Raw genomic sequence first — 21,563 nt, 5'->3', positions numbered from 1 at the left:
TCCTTGCAATAAGGGTACGTTCTTAATACCTAGGGGAGCACGGCGGTGTGTTGAAGGCTCTTGGTGGTATTTTGGTGAATAGAGGAAGATCTGTCTTGGGACTATTCCACACTATTCTAATCTTTCCATTGCCATGAAAAAGAGACTTGCATCACCTTTGCATGCTGATTTACCAACAGGACATTTATGTTGATTGATTAAGATCATACCTGATTATATTAATTTATTTGAATTTTTGACATATTCGCTGCTCTTTGTAATAAGAGTGTATTAGCGCTGCTAGTGCATATATGGACCTGGTTTATATACGCACCTTTTGGATATTATTTGACGGTATAGCAGCAGCTTTTTCAGAATATTGTGAGTAGTTTTCTCATCCTCAAGTGGGAATTACCATTTGGGTGTGATTGCATAATACCTAAGCGCTAAGTGGGTGGGACAGGACTTGGGTCTTGATTTTGCTCCTTTACTTTTTGGTATGATGATGTGCACATCCCTTTATGATCGTCGGTTACCAACTATTACACCTTTGTCCCATATGTTCTTATTGTCTTTCAATACTGTTCCACTTGTATAATTTAAAATCCAATAAATAACCAATGTTGAAAAAAAAAATACTCATTCAAATGAAAATCTGAGACAACTTTTGGAAGGAATGACAGACAGGGGTGAAGAACCACCTTACTTTTGTGGATCACCAAGTAAGGGTTGCAACAAGATAACACCACCAATTCCGACACTCTGCATGCAGAGGTGATCACCACCAAAAAGGCCACCTTCTGGGACAGCGTAAACAGGGGAATCGCCCGAATATTTTTAAAGGGAGACTTCTGGAGGACTGAAAGCATCAAGTTGAGATCCCAAGGCAGTAGTGGAGATCGCACTGGTGGAGTCAAATGTCGAACTCCCTGAATAAGGGTACACACCAGGGAGTGCGTGGCCAAGGGTCGTTGAAAGAAGACTCATTAACACCAAGCGACTCACACCACAAAATGTACACTTTCCACATACGATGGTAGATCTTCCTAGAGGTAGACTTCCTAGCTTTCAGAATCACCGACACAGGCAAACCTCTATCCTTCAGGACCAGGCTTTTAACAGCCAAGCCGTCAAAGCCAGCAACTGTAAAGCAGGATGGAAGGTCTTGGGAAAACAGATCCTCCCAGAGAGGCAGTCTCCAAGGGATGCCAGCAACCAGTCGCATTAGGTCAGCGTACCAAGACCTGCGAGGCCAGTTCAGAGCCACTAGAATGACCAGAATCTCTTCTGCTTTGATCTTGTGCAAGAGTCTTGGCAGAAGCTTGAGGGGAGAGCCTGATTGCTCTGAGTTCCAGGACATTGATTGAGAATCTGGACTCTTCTAGTGTCCAAACACCCTGAGCAGAGCTCTGGCCCAGGATACCTCCCCACCCGGACAGACTGGCATCCGTGGTGACCACTGTCCAATACAAGGGGAGAAAGTATTTGCCCTGATGACGAGCCAGAGAGCGAAGCCACCAGACCAGAAACCCTTTTATTTCCTGGCTCAGCCGGAGCGGATTGTCCAGAGACAATCTGTGCCTTTTGGCCAGGATCTCCCTTTGCAGGGACCTCATTTGTAACTGTGCAAATGGATCCGCATTGATGGTAGAAACCATCAGACCCAGCACCTGCATGCAAGTTCAGAGGGATGGCCACCTGCTGGACAGCAGGAGATGAATCGCAGCATGCAATTTCTGGAGTTTATCCAGATGAAGGAAGACTCTGGCTAGAGCTGAGTCCAGATTTAGACCCAGATAGTCTAACTTTGTGGAAAGAACCAGAGCAGACTTCTGGTAATTCAGAAGCCAGCAAAACTCCTTCAGAGTCTGCATAGTGATTTCCACTTTGTCCACCAGAGCAGCAGTGGGCTCCACTCGCAAAAGGAGGTTGTACAGGTAGCCCAGCACTGCGATTCCCCCACTGACTTAGCAATGCCAGCACCGGGGCCAACACCTTTGTGAAGACCTGAGGAGCAGAGGCGAGACCAAAGGGTAACGCCACTAACTGATAATGCTCCTCTCCCACGGAAAAGTGGAGGAAGAGCTGGTGACGGACATATATTAGAATGTGCAAGTAAGCTTCCTTGATGTCGATAGAGGCAAGGAAATCCCCCTGATGTAGGGACCGTGCGATTGGACTCCATTCTGAACTTCTGTACCCGCACAAAGCAGTTCAGTGCCTAGAGATCCAGAATTGGATGCATCTTGCCCTCTTTCTTTGGGACCGTGACCAGTTTTGGATAAAATCCTGAAGTAACAGGTCTTGCACTGCCCCAAAAAGAGCCTGCAATCGGTCCGGGGACAGGCGCACATTGGAAGGAAAGAACCTTTCTAGAGAGAACGAAACTCAATCTTGTGGCTGGACCGTACCACTTTGTGGACCCACTTGTGTTGCGCCAAGGAGGCCCACGGGCCCAAAAACCAGCAAACATATCCCCCCACTTCAGGCATGGATGAGGGCACACCTTCATGCAAAAGAAGGCTTGTCCGCGGGTCTGGAGAATCCCGCTCTCGGCTTGCCATGCCAAGGTCACTTGGATCCTTCCGAAGAGGCCTTGAAAGACTTTGAACCCTTGTCAGCTGACCCTGAGGGATGCAAAAACTTCTTGTGACCTGAGAAGGACGGGCCCCATCTACGACGAGGACAGTCCAATTTTTAAGGGGGACTCTTCAAAGGGGTACCTCATCGCAAATCGTTTAGGGACCACAAAGGGACGTTTTGAACATTCCCACTCTTTTGCGACAAATCTGTCAAAATAGGAGGGAAAAGGAAACACCTTTGCTGCTCTAGACAGCTTGTAAATGCCAAGAGGAACTGGCGCCTCCACCACAGCTTGAGCTGCGTCCTCCATTATTAAGTCTCCTTAATAATAGGCGGTGCCTGCCTGGTTCTCGATATGGAAGGTTTTGGGGTGGATGCTGGCCACTCCCTGGAATGGTCAGACCCCTGGGTTCCCCTCCTTCCAGTTCGGCCTCCCCCTCTGTATTGGTGGTCCCTGCGGGTCATCCCCCATCTATCCCCCCTCCCCTCCTATATGGGTTAATGTAGCGGTCTAGGCTGCTTCCGGGGGCTGGGGCCTGGTGCTGTACTGGTGGTGGGGGCAGAGGGGTTTGCGCCGCCAGCGACTGGGCTATTGCCTGAGGGGGGGGGCTGTACCTGGTGGGGGCTCCTGCCCAGTTCCCCCTTTCTTTATGTGCCTTTGCCTTGGCCCCAGGGATCCCTCCTGGGTCCCTGAAAGCCTTGTGGAGACGCGCAAGGCCACCGTTGAGTCATGGCCTATATTGTGTATAGTCCACCATAGGAATCAGCGGCCGCCATTACAGAGGAAATTTTTAAATATATATATATATTAATATATGTAAAATCAGCGTTAAAAAATACACAGATATAAGTGGATCAGATAATAAGGTAATAGTGCAAGAAATCAATACAAATAGGTGAATAAAGCAATCATATAAATGTCCATAAAATGCACATGTATTATGTTAAAAATTACCCTTATAAAACTATAATAGAATTAAAGTGACTAGTGCTCCAAAAGTGAGATTCATCCAAAGGCGTAGATAGACAAGTGCCAATTTAAACAATCATGTGATCCATACATAATAAAATAAATAATTAAAAAAAACAGTTATATAATTCAATTAAATTCATACAAAAAGATCCACTTTAAAAAACAGAATTCTCCTTCTGTCTGGGCGGATCAGAACAGGGGCCCATAGATTAAAGCGGGCTTTGTCCTTGTCTGCTCTGCTTTTGCTGAGTGGGAACGCACATGTCACCCGCCCACTCCGCTCATTGTGGCCCGCGACTGGTTACCGAGGTGGTAAAGTGGCCCTCTCTCCTCAAAAGGTTAGGCACCCCTGCTGTAGGGGCATGAGTCCCAGGTGGAGAGGTGCACTGTAGTAGCCTTCCCCCTTAGCCGCGGTTTGTTGAGGAGGGAGGGAGTCTCAGATGGAGAGGTGCTTTGTACTGTAGCACATCAGAAGACCCATGGGGAAACCAAAAAGAGCTCCCATGAAGTTGATACCAGTGTTAAGACCACCGCCTCTGTCGAGGCTGGCCTTAACATTTTCATCACTATGGTTGGCAGGTCTCACGTTTCTTCCCTACCTCCTCCGCGCTGAGAGGAAGTGGCATCATTTTAAACGCGTCACTGTTAAACAAGGTTAGGACTGTTTGATATGTTAAAAACAGTTCTGTAAGCAACACCCTATTTTCTGGCAGTGCCTCTCCCGAGACTAGACCCTGGATCTGCCCCTGCCTGTAGGGGGCATTATAACCCACTGGTCAATATTCTCAGGAGCTGTGTCCGTCAATGAACAAAAGAGAAATACACTTTAAATATTCTGAGTTTTACACAAGCTTTCTTTGATTTCTGCAGTGTCCCCAATGAATTACCATCAAATACATATTTCTTCTAAAGATGGACAAAATAAATCAATCCATAATATTTTTAGAAAAGAGATGTATTATATTTTTGCAAATGAAGAACTCTGTCCCTCCTGATTGCTTTAATATTGCAGGATTGAAAGGCATATTAAATGTATACTGTATTTCATTTATGTTTCAGACAGCAAAAACATCTTTTTAAATGTAACTGCACAAAAATAACAAAACATTACCAAGTAATGTTCTGTTATATACTGTATGTACAGTTATATGTAACAAGATGTTTGTGCTTTCAGAAATGTAAATGATTTCAACAGTTTAAAATCGCAAACATTTTCTCACTGTTAGGATTTGGTGTCTTTCTTTGTGCTTCAAAGCATTTACAGTATATCTGCAAAAATGGTACAATTACCATAGCAGACTTCAGAACTTCCCTTTAGTGTTGATGGACTAGATGAATTTTAGACATGTTCCATTACTAATGTTTTGTTATATATGTGCAGCTATATGTAACAAGATGTTTGTGCTTTGAGAAATGTAAAAGATTTGAACAGTTTAAAATTGCAAACATTTCCTCACTGTTAGGGTTTGGTGTCTTTCTTTGTGCTTCAAAGCATTTTTGTCTGCAAAAATGGTACAATTACCATTGCAGACTTCCGAACTTCCCTTTAGTGCTGATGAACGAAATTAATTTTAGACATGTTCCATTACCAGAACAATATAAAAATTCCCTAGAACCCTCTCCAACTATTCAGCACAAAAAGCCTAATTAAACTGACAGAGGTTTCTATTGTATACATTTGAAAATAAATGTGAAGCAACACTGCCACATAAAGGTACCTATGCAAATTGTGTTCCTTAACGCGTAACTCCCCTTTTGTTGAGAAAAAAACATTCCCCTCTGGGTGATCTCTGTACATTGCAAGGATTTAACAGCCTTTGTTGCAGATTCCTACCTTTTGTAATTCCGAAAAATAATTGTTTGTTCCTCTGTGCTTCTGTGCTGAGTGGTTCAAATGGGAGTGGTTTCATAATTATCTGTCAGCTGTGCAGCTGCAGAGCTCTAATGAGGAAATATGCTGGGCCTGCATCCCTTTAGACGTGTTCCTATTGGGAGTATCTCACCAAAAATTACATTTTTGTTGCAGGGGATGCCAGAAATCTGAATTGTATATTATGCAGACTTCTGGGGCGTCTTCAGTACACATTCTGTGTACAGAACAACTCCAGGTAGCCATATTGCATTGCAGATAATTGCAGGGGCTGCAGATTGTAAAGGAAAGGTCATTTTTAATAACATTCAATTACAATATGACTTCTGTTGCAATTGTATACGCTTTAATATTTCTTTGGTATTTTTTTAACCACGAAAGTGGAGTTATCCTTTAACTGGTTGCCGACCACACGCCACCTTTTTACTGTGGCAGTGTGGCTCTCCTGCGCAAACCGACGTAGGTCTACGTCAGTCGGGCGCCGGCAGCTAGGGGGCGAGCACGCCCTGCCACGCTGCCGCCCCCACTCAGTAGCGGGGAAGCCGATGCACGGGTCAGGCAACTCCGATTGCCGCCTGACACCCGCGATCTCTCCCCGCTGAGAGAGTAGAACGGTCAGCTGTTGTAAACACAGCTGAACGTTCTTCTCCCTGGAGTGATCATAGAGCCCCTGTGATCCTTCTATAAAGGATCACAGGTCTCTATGATCATTTCAAAAGCCATGCCCCCCCACAGTTAGAATCACTCCCTTAGGCTTAAATTTAACCCCTTGATCACCCACAATGTTAACCCCTTCCCTGCCGGTGTCATTATTACAGTAACAGTGCATATTTTTAGCACTGATTACTGTAGTAATGTCACTGGTCCCCCCAAAAGTGTCAAAAATGTCAGTTAGGGGTCCGATCTGTCCGCCGCAATGTCGCAGGCCCGCTAAAAATCGCAGATCGCCGCCATTACTAGTAAAAAAAAAAAAAACAATAAAATGACAGATCTTTCCCGTAGTTAGTAGACACCATACCTTTTGCGCAAACCAAATCAAAATGCGCTTATTGCAATTTTTTTTTTTTTTTTTACAAAAAATATGTAGCAGAAAACAAATTGGCCTAAAATGTTAAAAAAAATATGATTTTTAATTTTTTTTTTGAGAATGTTATATAGCAGAATGTGAAAAATATATTTTTTTCAGAATTGTCACTCTTTTTTTGTTTATAGCGCAAAAAAAAAAAAATAAATAAAAATCGCACAGGTGATCAAATACCACCAAAAGAAAGCTCTATTGGTGGGAAAAAAAAAAAAAAAAAAGGACATCAATTTTATTTGGGTACAGCGTTGCACGATTGTCCATTAAAGTAACGCAGTGCCGAATCGCAAAATATGGCCTGGTCATTAAGGGGGAAAATTAAGGGTCTAGAAGTGGTTAAGCTAACTGGACTCCCAGATTGGGACATCTATAATGCAATAAATAAATTAAAAGATACAGCTACACATCGGAAGGCCAGACATGCTAAAGAGAGCGGAAGATCATAAAAAAAAAAAAAATCCCAAACAAAAATGTCAACTTATGATCAATGTATTACTAGTCAAGGGAAAGTTGCACATGAACAGGACACAACAGGGATATTCAGATAAAATTTTGATTTAAACTTTTTTGTTCTAATCAGCTGGAATATGTATTGTGGGATTTTTGCATTATTCTGTGTATTGCTCTGCCCATATGTATTTTCTCTTTGTATAGTAAAAAATTAACATGAGAGTTTTATATTCATTTTCCAGCCTTGTGCCAGACGGTTACTAGGAAAGAGGTTTAGGTTTGCTACCATGGATTGGAAATTCAAGATTTACAGTCATGACAAATTCTGAAGATTCATGTCCAGGAGATTTTTTTTCAAACCATAATGCACTCTATGGCCTTTGACTATGGGCAGCAGGCTTAGCAGGCTTCCCAAAAGAAAAAAAAAATCAGCCTTTTGTGGTAGGGGTTGGTATTTGGGGAAATATTGTTTTTTAGTTTATGTTGATGGGACCTTTTCTTTGGATTAAACTTTTTCTTTTTCACGATACAAGGATTTCCTTTAAAAATGGGATTTTGTTTGTGTATTTTTAATTTACTTTGATAGGGCTTTTTATTTAATTTGGGGTGCTCAAAGTGGAACAATCAATTGTTTCTGGCCATCTGTTTTGGAACTGCCTGTTGTTTACAGTACTTTGCATTGTTTGAAAGAAAAAAAATGTGCAAAAAACAGTGTACACATGAAACATCTTACATTATATCATTCATATTCACTGTAACCCTGTCCACATAGAAATAAAAAAAAGTTAGGCTAGGTAGTTCCATGTTTCTGCATGCTCGGTATGGGTCTGGTATGGATCATAGGGGGGAACCCCATACCATTTTTTTTAAATTAACTTTGGCATTGGGGATTCCATTAAAATCCATACTAGACCTGAAGGGCCTGGTATGGATGGGGGGAGGGCAACACCATGCCATTTTTTTATTTATTTGCAATTGCCGGCGATTCTTTTTTACATTCAGCTGTCAGCGGGTAACCCCCCTGACAGCTGATGACTCTACAGTTGTTAGAACAAGGCGGCTGCCGGCTCCTTAAAACCCATGACAGTTACTGGTTGTTAAGGATGCCGATGACTGCCCACTCCTTGACAACCAACTATTTACAGCCTGTGTTAAGGACGCCGGCTACTGCTGGTGATAAATTACCGCAGGCTTTCACTATTATAATACCGCATTACTTTATAAAAATAACTCACGCGGTATTTTGGTAGTGTTTTTTAGTGAATGCCAAAAAACTTTTTGAAAAATGCTGTGCGATATTTTACCAAATACTTGGATGAGTAAGGTACCACTTCTTCAATGGAGTCCACTGTCTGACGCAATTAAATGACAACCAATGTATTCATCTGGCAGCTTGTTGGCAGATATAATGTATTATAGGGGTTTATTTACTAAAGGTAAATCACTGTGCACTGAAAGTGCACTTGGAAGTGCAGTCACTCTAGATCTGAGGGGAAGATCCGAAATGAGGGGAAGCGCTGCTGATTTTTATCATCCAATCCTGTGCAAGCAAAAATGCTGTTTTTATTTTCCTTGCATGTCCCCCTCAGATCTACAACAAATGCACTTCCAAGTGCACTTGTAGTGCACAGTTGATTTGCCTTTAATAAATAAACCCCATAGTGCACCACATAATGAAATGCCAAATGGCATATCATTATTGTGGGCAATTACATTTTTCTAAAATTTTGCTTTAATTACCAATATTAATATAACAGGTATATTATTCTGTTTCTGTGTCTGGTAGTCTATAGTAAGAGCATCAGAAATTTGGATTCAAATTGATTCCGCAGGGAATAAAAAAAAAACAAAAAAAAAAAAACAAGCATGCTATACCTAACTCCTCCGTGCAATGGTTTTTCACAAAGCAACCCCAATCCTATTCTTTTGGGTCCTCTGCCGGTGGTCCTGGCTCTTTCCCCCTGGCAAGGACCTCAAGCAGGCTCTCTATTGAGCCACGCTGTATGTGTCCATTCACACATGTAGCATGGCTCAGCCCTGCCCCCTGCTCTCTTCTCATTGGCTCGCTGGCTGTAACTGATATTAGCAGGATCCAATAGCTCCTGCTGCTGTGTGAGCTAAAGAAAAGAGCAAGACCCAGGAAAACCGCTGGTCTTATGTACATCACTGGATCGAAATGGGGCTCAGATAAGTATAAGCGGTGCCTTGAAGGTTTTTTTTTTTTACCTTATTGCATAGAATGCATTAAGGTAAAAAACCTTGGGCCATTAGAACCACTTTAACATAGATAGTTTTCTGGTTAAAGATTTCTAGTACTGAAAACATGCAACAGAAACTGGAGTTCTTCTTATGTTGCTTTATTTATTTTTTTTCTATTTAAAGTACACTTGTGTCTGGACTATCGACATTAAAGTATTTGCATATTCTTAGCAAGTAGTAAAATGCTTTTACTACTGTTCGCCGGGCCGCTTCCGCGTTCCACAGGCTCAAACCACCGTTCTCGGAAGTGACGTACTGACGTACACAAACCACGCCCTACACGTTTCGTCATACAAAGTCATCTGGTCGCTCCACCTTTGAGCTGACAGTGAACTCCCTAAACTGTGAGTGGATACTAAGTTGTTTTATTATGCACAACATATGCTACGCAATGGAGGCTTGTTCATTGTTTTAGTGACCAAGGAGTGCCGAGTCACCTGCCCAAAGAGTGCGGTAAGCAGCGGTGTCCTTGGTGGGTCATCCACCGGCGCCATACATTGTTATAGCACGGATCACAACACGTGGTATTTGGCACTAGTAGCACTCAGCACTTTATACATATGTGTTTTTATAATATTTTATGACATTTTATGATATGGTACACTGAGCACAGCCCATGTTAAACTTATTGATGTTTTATCAGCACGTAGCACTTTTGATTTTTTGAGCGAATTTCTATGCTCCAAACTCAGTTCATTTCCATAACAGTTAAAAGCATATCCTCTCAGCCAAAAGCCAAAATATAAGTGTTACAACAGTATGTAAAACCACATAAATGTAACATTTTTCAAAGCTTTCAAAGTGCAATATCACATCATTGTCACTAGATACTGAAGTGACACTTTACATACTGCTACACTTCCTAATTCTATATAGTTAGATAAAAAAAAAGGCATCAGATCACATTTCTCAAAATGGAAACAATTTCCAGCAGCTCCTCTCTTTGTGCATCAAGCATCTGTATGCGGTGACATCACTCATTACTTTGCCGCGCTCCAACTATAAACACAACATGGAATCTCCTGTGGGATGATCTGTAAAAGCATCAGAAGTCCAGGAGCTGATTTTTAGCTCCTGGGCTTAGTGATGGACACTGTCTGCGGCAGCTGGCATTTCCAGTATTATCCCCTGCCCCAAGCTGCAGGAGCCCCTGATCCCTGCTGTCATTTTAAAATGGCACTGGGTTAGTAACCGCGATCATGCTTTTTAAAAATGGGAAACAGGATTTAGAGATAAGGGCACTTATCCCCATGCAAACAAGGTGCCTTGCAAGGGAAAAAGGGCTTTGCCACACCAATGTCAAAATATCTTTTCTATGAATTTTAAGGGGAACCCAAAATCTTTTTTTTAAGGGACACTACACACAAAATCCAGGCATTCAGCCTGGGCAGCCGGTAAAGGGAAGGCATAAAGCATGTACCCCCCCCTCCCCCTTCTGAACCATACCAGGTCACATGCTTTCAGCATTGGGAGGGTACCCATCTGGGAATGTCATTGACCTAATATAGGCATGCTATACCACAATCCTAAAATAGATTAGAATTGATTTGAAGCACTGTGCCATAAAACATTATTGCTTCAAAACATCAAAATCCATAATCAAACCACACAATCATAATTAGTGCCTTGAAAAAGTATTTATACCCCTTGAAATTTTCCACATTTTGTCATATTACAAACCAAAAATGTAAATGTATTTTATTAGGATTTTATGTGATAGACCAACACAAAGTAACACATAATTGTGAAGCAGATGGAAAATTATAAATGTTTTTTTAAATGTTTTAGAAATAAATATCTGAAAAATGTGGCATGCATTTGTATTTAGCTCCCTTTACTCCAGGGGTCTTCAAACTCTGGCCCTCCAGTTGTTCAGGAACTACAATTCCCATCATGCCTAGTCTTGTCTGTGAATGTCAGTTTTACAATGCCTCATGGGATGTGTAGTTCTACAACAACTGAAGGGCCGTAGTTTGAGGATCCCTGCTTTACTCTGATACCCCTAACTAAAGTTTAGTGGAACCAATTGCCTTCAGACATCACCTAATTAGTAAATAGAGTTCACCTGTGTGTAATTTAATCTCAGTATAAATACAGCTGTTCTGTGAAACCCTCAGAGATTTTTTAGAAAACCTTAGTGAACAAACAGCATCATAAAGGCCAAGGAACACACCAGACTAACTCTGGAAGACTTGCAGAGATCTACAGCTCAGGTGGGAGAATCTGTCAACAGGACAACTATTAGTTGTGTACTCCACAAAATTGGCCTTTATGGAAGAGTGGCAAGCCATTGTTGAAAGAAAACCATAAGAAGTCCTGTTTGCGGTTTGCGAGAAACCACTTGGGGGACACAGCAAACATGTGGAAAAAGGTTCTCTGGTCAGATGAGACCAAAATTGAACTTTTTGGCCTAAAAGCAAAACGCTATGTGTGGCTGAAAACGAATACTGCACATAGCCCTAAACACACCATCCCCACCATGAAACATAGTGGTGGTAGCATCATTGTGGGGATGCTTTTTTTCAGCAGGGACAGGGAAGCTTGTCAGAGTTGATGACAAGATGGATGGAGCCAAATACAGGGCAATCTTAGAAGAAAAGCTGTTCAAATCTGCAAAAGACTTGAGAATTGGGGGGCGGTTCACCTTCCAGCAGGACACTGACCATAAACTTACAGCCAGAGCTACAGAGGAATGGTTTAGATCAAAGCATATTCTTGTGTTAGAATATTCCAGTCAAAGTCCAACCCTAAATTCAATTGAGAATCTGTGGCAAGACTTGAAAATTGTTGTTCACAGATGCTCTCATCCAATCTGACAGAGCTTCAGCTATTTTGCAAAGAAGAATGGGCAAACATTTCCCTCTATAGATGTGCAAAGCTGGTAGAGACATACCCAAAAAGACTTGCAGCTGTACTGTAATTGCAGCGAAAGGTGGTTCTACAAAGTATTGACTCAGAGGGGCTGAATACAAATGCATGCCACACTTTTCAGATATTTATTTGTAAAAAATTTTGAAAACCATTTATCATTTACCTTCCATTTCACAATTATGTGTCACTTTGTGTTGGTCTATCACATAAAATCCAAATAAAATACATTTACCTTTTTGGTTGTAACATGACAAAATGTGGACATTTTCAAGGGGTATGGGGTATGAATACTTTTTCGAGGCACTGTATGTTCTCATGCAATACAAATGTGTAAAAATGTAACACAATTATAAAAAAAAAATTACACAATTGTATTTCATGAGAACTATTATATTGAGTGGGAGATCAGAGGTTATACAGTATATTATTAGAGATGAGCTTGGGCGTGTTGGAGTTGCTATGTGCCCGATCCCGCCAGGAAGTCGACACTGCACTCCACTAATCACAGGCAGTGAGACATTTCCTGATCTGTTCAGCTGCGGATCGGGAAATGTCTCACTGCCGGCGATTAGCAGAGTACAGTGTCGGCTTCCTGGCGGGATCGGGCACGTACGAACCTGAACATGCCCGAGCTCATCCCTGTATACTATATTGATATTAACTTTATTTATTTTTTATTTTCATGTTAATAATAAGTTGGCAATTTACGATTGTGTGGTTTATTGATTATGGATTGGAGAACTAATTATGTATGGCCCAAACATTGCAATCAGTTCTAATCTCATTTAGGATTCTGTTATAGTGTTTTAGGGTTCATTTGCAGCAGCAGTGGAATTGGGTTTCTATTTTGTGGTGCCACTTTCTCCTGAGCATGGAGTAGGGGAGATCCAACAAATATAGTCATGACCATATTCGGTGATGTCACCCTGGATCTCTAGCACGTTTATTTACAAACAGATATCATCCATCAATCTGTCTTTTAATGGTAGTAGTGTTACCGCTGCTAACAGGTAGATCCCCACCCTTTTTGTTTACTAACAGCACCCGGGGGCAAATGATCTGGCCAGTTTGTTTGGCAGTTCAGCAAACTGTGACCAGGCTGGATTCAAGTCAAATGTATGTTCAACCCAAACTTTTTAGATTGTAAACTGTTATGTGTAGGGCCCTCCTAACTCTTTGGTTTTGATTTGTACTGTAACTGTACCAACTTTAGTTGAAAAGAATTGCACAAACTGTTTGCATTATAAAAATTCTGTATTATAATTATAATCAATATAATTATAAGAAGGCGCCTGGCCCTTTAAAAAAGATATACGCAAACCTGCTGCCCTTTTAATTGTAAAAAACAATATAAAGATATAAGACGTGGATAAAAAGGCGCTGGTGATCTTTTATATTACTGGATAAACTTATTCAAGGTATCACGTGTATTAAATTAAATATTAATATTATTAAAAATACTGAATAAAATAGTGCAGTTCGTGATTATAAAAAAATTATTTAAAGGTGCATCAATCTATAATTGCAAATATTAATTATCATAAATCTCATAAATAAATATGTTACATAAATAAATATATAAATACATTAATCAGTGCAACAAGCAAACAAAGTGCTTAATAGTGCGTGCATAAATTAAACCACATCAAATAATTGAAAAATGGTCGTGCTCTCCAGTAAAGTGCTCCAAAAAATATATAGCAAGTGTCTCTGGAAAAACTGAGCAATTCGTGCAACAGGATTGTGCTTCTATGTTCTTATTCTTAAGGTGCTTCAGGTGGTGGGGTGTGACACACGTGGCCTCTTACCAGCTTCCAATGAGTCGCAATGACCCCCAACGCCTGTGAGCCCTTTATCTGGGTGGATCAAACCTCTCCTCGATATCTTTAGATTGGATATCTGCTCCTACATTAAGCGTGTATGGACCATGTAGTCCACATATAAAGATAAAACAAAAGCCTCCAATAGTGAAATATTGTATGTTTTATTCTAAAAACTAAAAGGTTTACAGTTGGTCTCTTACTATTTGCTGTGCCCTCCTGGCACTGGGCAATTCGGCGGTACACAATTATTCGGGTACTGGGAAGATAGTGTCCGAGGATCTGCAGCTTCCTCCTATCCTTCCTCTCACTGTATTGTGTGCGGCGGTCGGCGTGCGTCCCTGCCCCTGCTCCGAATGTTTTTAGAATAAAAAATACAATATTTCACTATTGGAGGCTTTTGTTTTATCTTTATATGTGGACTACATGGTCCATACACGCTTAATGTAGGAGCATATATCCAATCTAAAGATATCGAGGAGAGGTTTGATCCACCCAGATAAAGGGATCACAGGCGTTGGGGGTCATTGCGACTCATTGGAAGCTGGTAAGAGGCCACGTGTGTCACACCCCACCACCTGAAGCACCTTAAGAATAAGAACATAGAAGCACAATCCTATTGCACGAATTGCTCAGTTTTTCCAGAGACACTTGCTATATATTTTTTGGAGCACTTTACTGGAGAGCACGACCATTTTTCAATTATTTGATGTGGTTTAATTTATGCACGCACTATTAAGCACTTTGTTTGCTTGTTGCACTGATTAATGTATTATAATTATAATGTTTACAACATGAAGCTCATCCCTATTTATGATAATAGTTTTATTTGATGACTTAATACTTACAATAAGTCAGCCTCTTGGATATGCTATCCCTTAAATAAACAGCATATTAGACTTCTTCCAAATCAATACCTGAGAATCTTGATATTTTGAATGTTATCAGTGAAAATATATTAATTTGCTGTATTGATTAGTATTGGTGTATCTGTGATCCCTAAACATATCCGTGTGGCTGAATTTATATGTCAGAATCTAGAGAAATATATAGTCAAATAAAATAGTCATAAAGAAAAAAAGGAGAGGCTATAAATTGCAAATTTATGAAGTCCATCAAGGGGCAGTAAGATAGAACAATCTGCTCCTCTTTTTATTGGAATATGAAATAATAAACATAAAATTGTCTGCGCTGAGATATGTTTATCTGCAGTTCTGGATTCTCCAGTGCTGTTATAGGTGTTGTAATTCAATCCAAGTGGAGCATATCATGCACTATGGTCTTCCCTATTACTTGCAAGTATGAATCTATATTTCACAGATTGTTGGAATTATTATTCTCAGCAGCCAGTGGGTGGGAACGTAAGTCTGTCACAACTGTTAAATTACTATTTCATGTTCTGACACAGAACAGGGAAGAGAAAAATTATGATCTGCAATAAATTGGCAAAAAAAAGAGCTGTGTGACAAAATTTAACTATGTCAAAAACTGTTTGCAGTAAAGGACATCATATACAAGCTGACATGCATAGACGTAAATGGGACAAAAAAACATCTGGGTCTGCGCCTGAAGATTAGATGCAATGACAGTAAACTTGTGCCTGTAATACTGATTATACTAGTCAAATATGATATTCATGCAGCATATATGAAATTCTATAAAAAAAAAAATGACTAGATAAAAATAAGAAAGAGAATAAAACAGAAAAGCTGTATAGTTTGTGAAGATGTATATTGTACAAAACACATTGGTATGATACCGTGTTTTGTATATTTGTTAAAACTCAAATATAATTGCTTTGCTTCCTGAAGATAAATACCTAGTTTTCCAAATTCAAAAAAGGGTAAAAAACTCCTTCTATTAGAACTGTACCAAACTTCCAGTAGCCTAAATACACCTCCAGGGGAAGATAATCTTTTCTTAGCTTAATGGATCCAATTTTTCTTTCATTTACCATTGAAATGAATGTAAAATAGCATAGATTTTTACTTTTAGCATTTTGTCCATGCAGGAGATCTGTTTCAGTGGCATTAGTTGTAAGATTGTATACTAAGATACCTTGTTACCTGAACTGACACTAAACCCTGTGAATTTCATTGGTATGCATGAATCTTGCTAATCGTGTTCACATTCAGCCTAGATTTCTCAGCAGCCCAGCTGAGCACTACCCAAGCGTCTCTGGCGTAATTTTCGACAAAAAAAAAAAAAAATGCTGTCACTGATGCAAAATTGCTCATTTGAAAATTTAGGCCACTAAGCAAATATTTAACTTTTTATTGCATATTGAAATATAGTTTCCATACTTTTAGACCTATTTACATATCTTGTTTAAAATGATTGCTCTTTATGATGAGAGGTAATTAAAGCTTAAATGCCCATATTAAACTGAGCATTGTCAGGATACGCCAGTGAACATTAATGTTCAATTACAGGCATAGTTATTATTACTATGTTGCGATCCTTTTATATTTTTTTAAATCACATTAAAGCTGTATTTTTCATACTTAATGTGTTTTCTGTAAGCTCTACAGATTACTGCTGGAATATACAGCAGGAGCAGTACTTCAAGCTCCCTGCTTCGTTGTGTTGGGCTTCCGCCCCCTCCTTCTGCTGTGCCATTCACAAAGGACAGCTGCAACATCATCACCGTGCTGTGCTTTGTGAAAAACTAGCAGAAGGAGGGAGCAGAGTCACAACACCGGAACTGGTGTCTATCATAGTCACCATTTCAATACAGCAGGGAGCCGAAACGCAGCCCCATTGTACATTCCAGCAGCACTCGGTGGAGCTTACGGGGAGTGCTTGAAGTATGAAAAAAGTACCATTTTAATGTTTGTTAAAGTAAAAGGTTCACAAAAATATAACTGTGCCTGGAGTTGGACTATAACTCTGATTAATTCCCCTAGCTAAACAATTGAAATTGTTTTTTTTTTTTTTTTTTTTACAGCATTTATATGGTAAACTGTTGAAATGTATAACAAGTGCACACAAATGTGAAAAAAAAAATTATATTTAATTACCTTTAACTATTTGCTGATATTGAAATTGCATCTGACAATTACAGTATTAAAGGGCATTTAAAAGTAATTGTAAAGTCTAGTTTTTTTTTTTCTTTTAAATAACAAACATGTTATACTTCCTGTTCTATGCAGTTGGTTTTTCACAGACTGGCCTGGATCCTCCTCTTCTCGGCTCCCTCTTCGGTGCTTCTGGCCCCTCCCTCTTGTCAAGTGCCCCCACAGCAAGCAGCTTACTATGGGGGCACCCGAGCCAAGCCACAACTCCCTGTGTCCATTCAGACACGGAGCCGTGACCCGGCCCGCCCCTTCTAACTTCTGATTGGCTGACTGACTTTGATTGATAGCAGCGGGAGTTAATCGCGTCACGCTGCTGTCTCAGCCAATGAGAAGGGGAGTCCCGGGCAAATGGGACACTCCTGCAACATCGCTGGTAAAAATGGGCTCAGGTAAGTATTAGGGGGGCTGAAGAGGGCTGCTGCACACAAAAGGTTTTTGTATCTTAATGCATAGATTTAAACTCCAAAAATGTTTTTTTAATAGAGACAATACAAGGTTACTTCAAAGATTTCCTTTCATGTTATGAGTGCTGCATGTCTGCTGGTCAACTCTTTCTGCAACTTCCTGGATCCCCTATATGGAGCTTCCCTCCTACAGTTTTCTTTCCATTTCCAAGTACTACATAACCCAAGGTACCTTGTGGGCTGCAAGCTGTGATTCCTAAACTGAATCTGCCTCTTGAAAATCCTCCTTTAAGCATCACTGAAGGAAGACTCTCTGAAATGTGATACACTGCATGCCTAGTGAATGTGTGGGATTATTCACAAAGTGAGTTCAAGATCCTACAGACTAATAAGAGTAGGATAAATAATTAAAATACGAAGTGGGAATTTATGATTTTACGTTTTGACTATAGATATGCTTCAAGGGCCTATTTATACTATAAGCAGGCCAAGAAAAAGACTACCTTAGCTAGCACATAGACCTGAACAATGCACATTTCTAGGACAGACAGGAAGCAGGAGGCATTCTTCATGATGCTCTCCTGGTTGAGAACATCCAAGTGGTGTCAGAGTCATGACATCTTTCACTCCCTCATTGACCAGGACCATCTGGACTATAAATGAAGGGGGTGCTTGCTGTCTGACCCTAGTTGCATAATATAGACTTAGAGAATGTTCAGTGTATTGCAAAGGCTAATTTAATATACATGTATCAATTTACAATATAGATCTATCTAATTATCTTGAAACAAAATTTGCCCTTTGTGCCCTAAAATTGTTCTTGCACATGGGGCTTTTTTCAAGTGCCACTTGCTATGGTATCGTTTTCATAAAATATAGTTTTCATCTTTTTTTAAATGCTTTTTGTATATCACTGTTGCTGATTTATTGTCAGCATACACGCTTTTATGTGTATGCACATCATTGCTCTAGACTGCCTTTTTGTGGTAACTGTGGACCATGGCACACTGGGTTGAGTGTAAATATGACAATGCAATATCACATAAAATCAATGAAAATAATTAGTACCCAGTAGTAGTACTATATCAGAAAACAGGCACTGAACCAGTTAGCAAAGGCACACTTTGCCACCTGATATGGTTGGTAACAAAATAAGCATAGAAATGGACTAACAATGGTAATAACCCAGTTTAGCACACCGGGTGATTAGTAGTAAGGAACTAGGCATAAGATGACACTTGGCATCCAGATCAGCATAAACAATAGCAAGGTCATCTAAAGTGCTGCAGTGAGCAGTAATAAAGCTTGATTTACCGAACATAAGAACTATACTGCCAAAGTGCATTCATGGAGACTATGCTAGGCCTAAACTGAGAGGATATGCCCTGTCTATAGAAATGAAGGAAAGGGCAGAAGGGAACAAAGGATACTTGGAGGAATTTTTTTTTTCAGGAGTGGCAGTCCTTTATGCTGATTATCTGTCGACTAACATTTGGGCTCGTGAGGAAACGTTGGTACAAGTTTCTATGAACCAGCATTAAGTAGAGGTGCATTAAAAAAGCCGCCTGATGCAGCAATGATGCAGCATAGGTGCAGTATACTTAATGCCTTGCCTTCAATAACTCAGTCCCTACTATTAGTGTGAAGAATAGGCAGTGCCCTCTCAACAGTACCTGTGTTGTAGCTGTGAACTCACACTGTAGAAAGGTGGGCGCCTCAGTCTCTCCACAAAATGTCTCTGGAGATTCAGTGGGAGGAAGTAGAGGGTGAGAAGGTTCTCTGCTCTCCCTGCTGCAACTGTGCAGATGTGATCAGTGCAGTCTATTCTGCTCTGCCTAGGGTGTCCTTGCTAGTGTGACCTCTCAGCAGTCTGGTCATTAGTGCTCTCATCGGTCCCCTCAGCGCTAAGGGAGAGTCTAGCTGAACAGTCTCAGAAAAGCATCTCCATTTCTCCTCCTTGCCCTAGTGTCCCTTGGGATCTATAGTGCAAAGAGTCCATACACTCCACAATATGGCTTACTTCCCAGAATTAAAATACCATGATTTTCAGAGTTCTCAATGTTTCTGTAGTTTAGCACCTGGCTACACTATTGTAAACTGTGGCATTATGGCTTGCATATCTCACTTTTGTACATTAGACCTGCTATAAGTAATAGGAACAAAATGTAGACAAACTCATTAACTGACTGTATAGGGATACCTGTAAAGTCTTAGGGCTCATTCACATCAGTGGGTGCATGTAATGGTGCGCATACCATGCAAACACTGGTGTGTGTTGTGCACACACATGCACTTGTGTGTGTTGTGCACACACACACATGTGATGTTACAATGCTTAGCAGTGGCTCTGCTTTTTTTCTTTTCTCTTTTTCTCTTCGACCAAACTGAGCATGTGCAGCTGAACTAAACTTACTGTGCTTATCTGGACTTGTCCAGAGTGAACATGCAGGAGGGGGAGGATTTGTGCATACAGGATCACACAGCCTTTTCACACAATGCAGAGGATTAATCAGATAAGTTACACAGTCTGGAGGACTTAATCAAAGGAGCTAAAGGAAAGACAGCACTGGATACATGTATACAGCCACTATAGTGCTGTGAATGCGCATACACCCTTAACCGGTTGCCGACCGCCACACGACTATATACTGCGGCGGTCAGCCCCGGCCAGGCAGAGTGACGTATGGATACGTCACTCGCCTGTCACTGACTGGAGAGCCAATTGCGGGCGGGCGTGCGCCCACCGAGGCGTGCGCCCACCGCGGCTCGTTCACTGACAAGTCAGTGCGTGTGACCGGCGGACCCGATGTCCGCCGGTCACACTACGATCGCTCCGGTGAAGGGAGAAAGGTGGAGCGGCTTATGTAAACAAGCCGCCCGTCATTCTCCCTGGTGTAAAAATGAAGATCAGAAGGTCTACTATGTAGGACCGTTGATCTTTGTTTTTACACCAATAGCAATGTCCCTATACAGTTAGAATCATGCCCCTAGGACACACTTAACCCCTCCCTGTCCAATACAGTTAACCCCTTCCCTGCCAGTGTCATTTTTGCAGTAACAGTGCATATGTATAGCACTGATTACTGCAGTAATGTCACTGGTAACCCCAAAAGTGTCAAAAATGTCAGTCAAGGGTCCGATCTGTCCGCCGCAATGTCGCAGTACCGAAAAAAAAAATCGCAGATCGCCGCCATTACGCGTTAAAAAAAAAACACCAAAAATAACAACAATCTTTCCCTTTGTTAGTAAACGCGATAACTTTTGCGCAAACCAATCAAAATACGCTTTTTGCGATTTTTTTTACCAAACATATGTAGCATAAAACAAATTGGCCGAAAATGTTAAAAAATTTAGATTTTTACATTTTTTTTTGGGGAATTTCATAAAAAAATTTGAAAAATATTGTTATTTTTGCTAAATTGACGCTATTTTTTTGTTTATAGCGCATGATCAAAAAAAATCGCACAGGTGATCAAATACCACCAAAAGAAAGCTCTGTTTGTGGGGAAAAAGGGATGTGAAATTCGTTTAGGTACAGCGTCGCACGACCGCGCAATTGTCCGTTAAAGTCACGCAGTAAAAAAATCGCAAAAAACCCCCTGGTCTTTTAGCAGCCAAATCCTCCGGGGCTTAAGTGGTTAAAGGGGAAGACTGCTGGTGAGTGAGGTCAACACAGGGGGAGCACTTGTGAAGACCACCTGCACACTGTGAGAGTTGCACATACATTTATGGACTCACTAATACTGATTCTAGCACAAGTCACTTGATACTGGAAAGAGCTCTGAGCCAATGTTGTTATAATTTGTCACTTTATATATCTTGTCACTATATTTTGGCACGGCAAATGTCATTTTTCTTTTTTTTTTTTATTCTTTGTATGTATGGAATCAGTATTGTAAAACATTTGAAATTATTTTTATTTTTATTTATTTTTCAATTATCACATAGAAGAAGCAGCGCCACACCCACTCTCACATAACTTTTATGCCCCATACACACGTGCAGATTATCTGCAGACTTTTGTCTGCAGACTTACCTTTTCTATGTAGTGCAAGGGCCTTCCGGATTGCATACAAATTGAAAGTGTTTAGGTTTGACCTCATATTATATGGTTTTGGTAAGTCTGCAGACAAAAGTCTGCAGATAATCTGCACGTGTGTATGGGGCATTAATTGCAGCCTCATGCCTGCTGTGCT

General features: G+C 40.8%; 1 long non-coding RNA gene across 1 annotated transcript in view; it reads left to right on the top strand.

Moving 5' to 3' along the window:
* Positions 1 to 21,563, top strand: part of LOC309557141 — an 891,454-nt gene that overhangs the window by 859,223 nt on the left and 10,668 nt on the right. The gene's annotated exons all lie outside the window — the stretch shown is intronic.

This window comes from Pelophylax lessonae (genome assembly GCF_965119305.1).
Source record: "Pelophylax lessonae genome assembly, chromosome: 5".
NCBI classification, from domain to species: domain Eukaryota; kingdom Metazoa; phylum Chordata; class Amphibia; order Anura; family Ranidae; genus Pelophylax; species Pelophylax lessonae.
The sequence above is the reverse complement of the archived record's forward strand: the minus strand, read 5'-3'. Positions and strand labels throughout refer to the sequence as shown.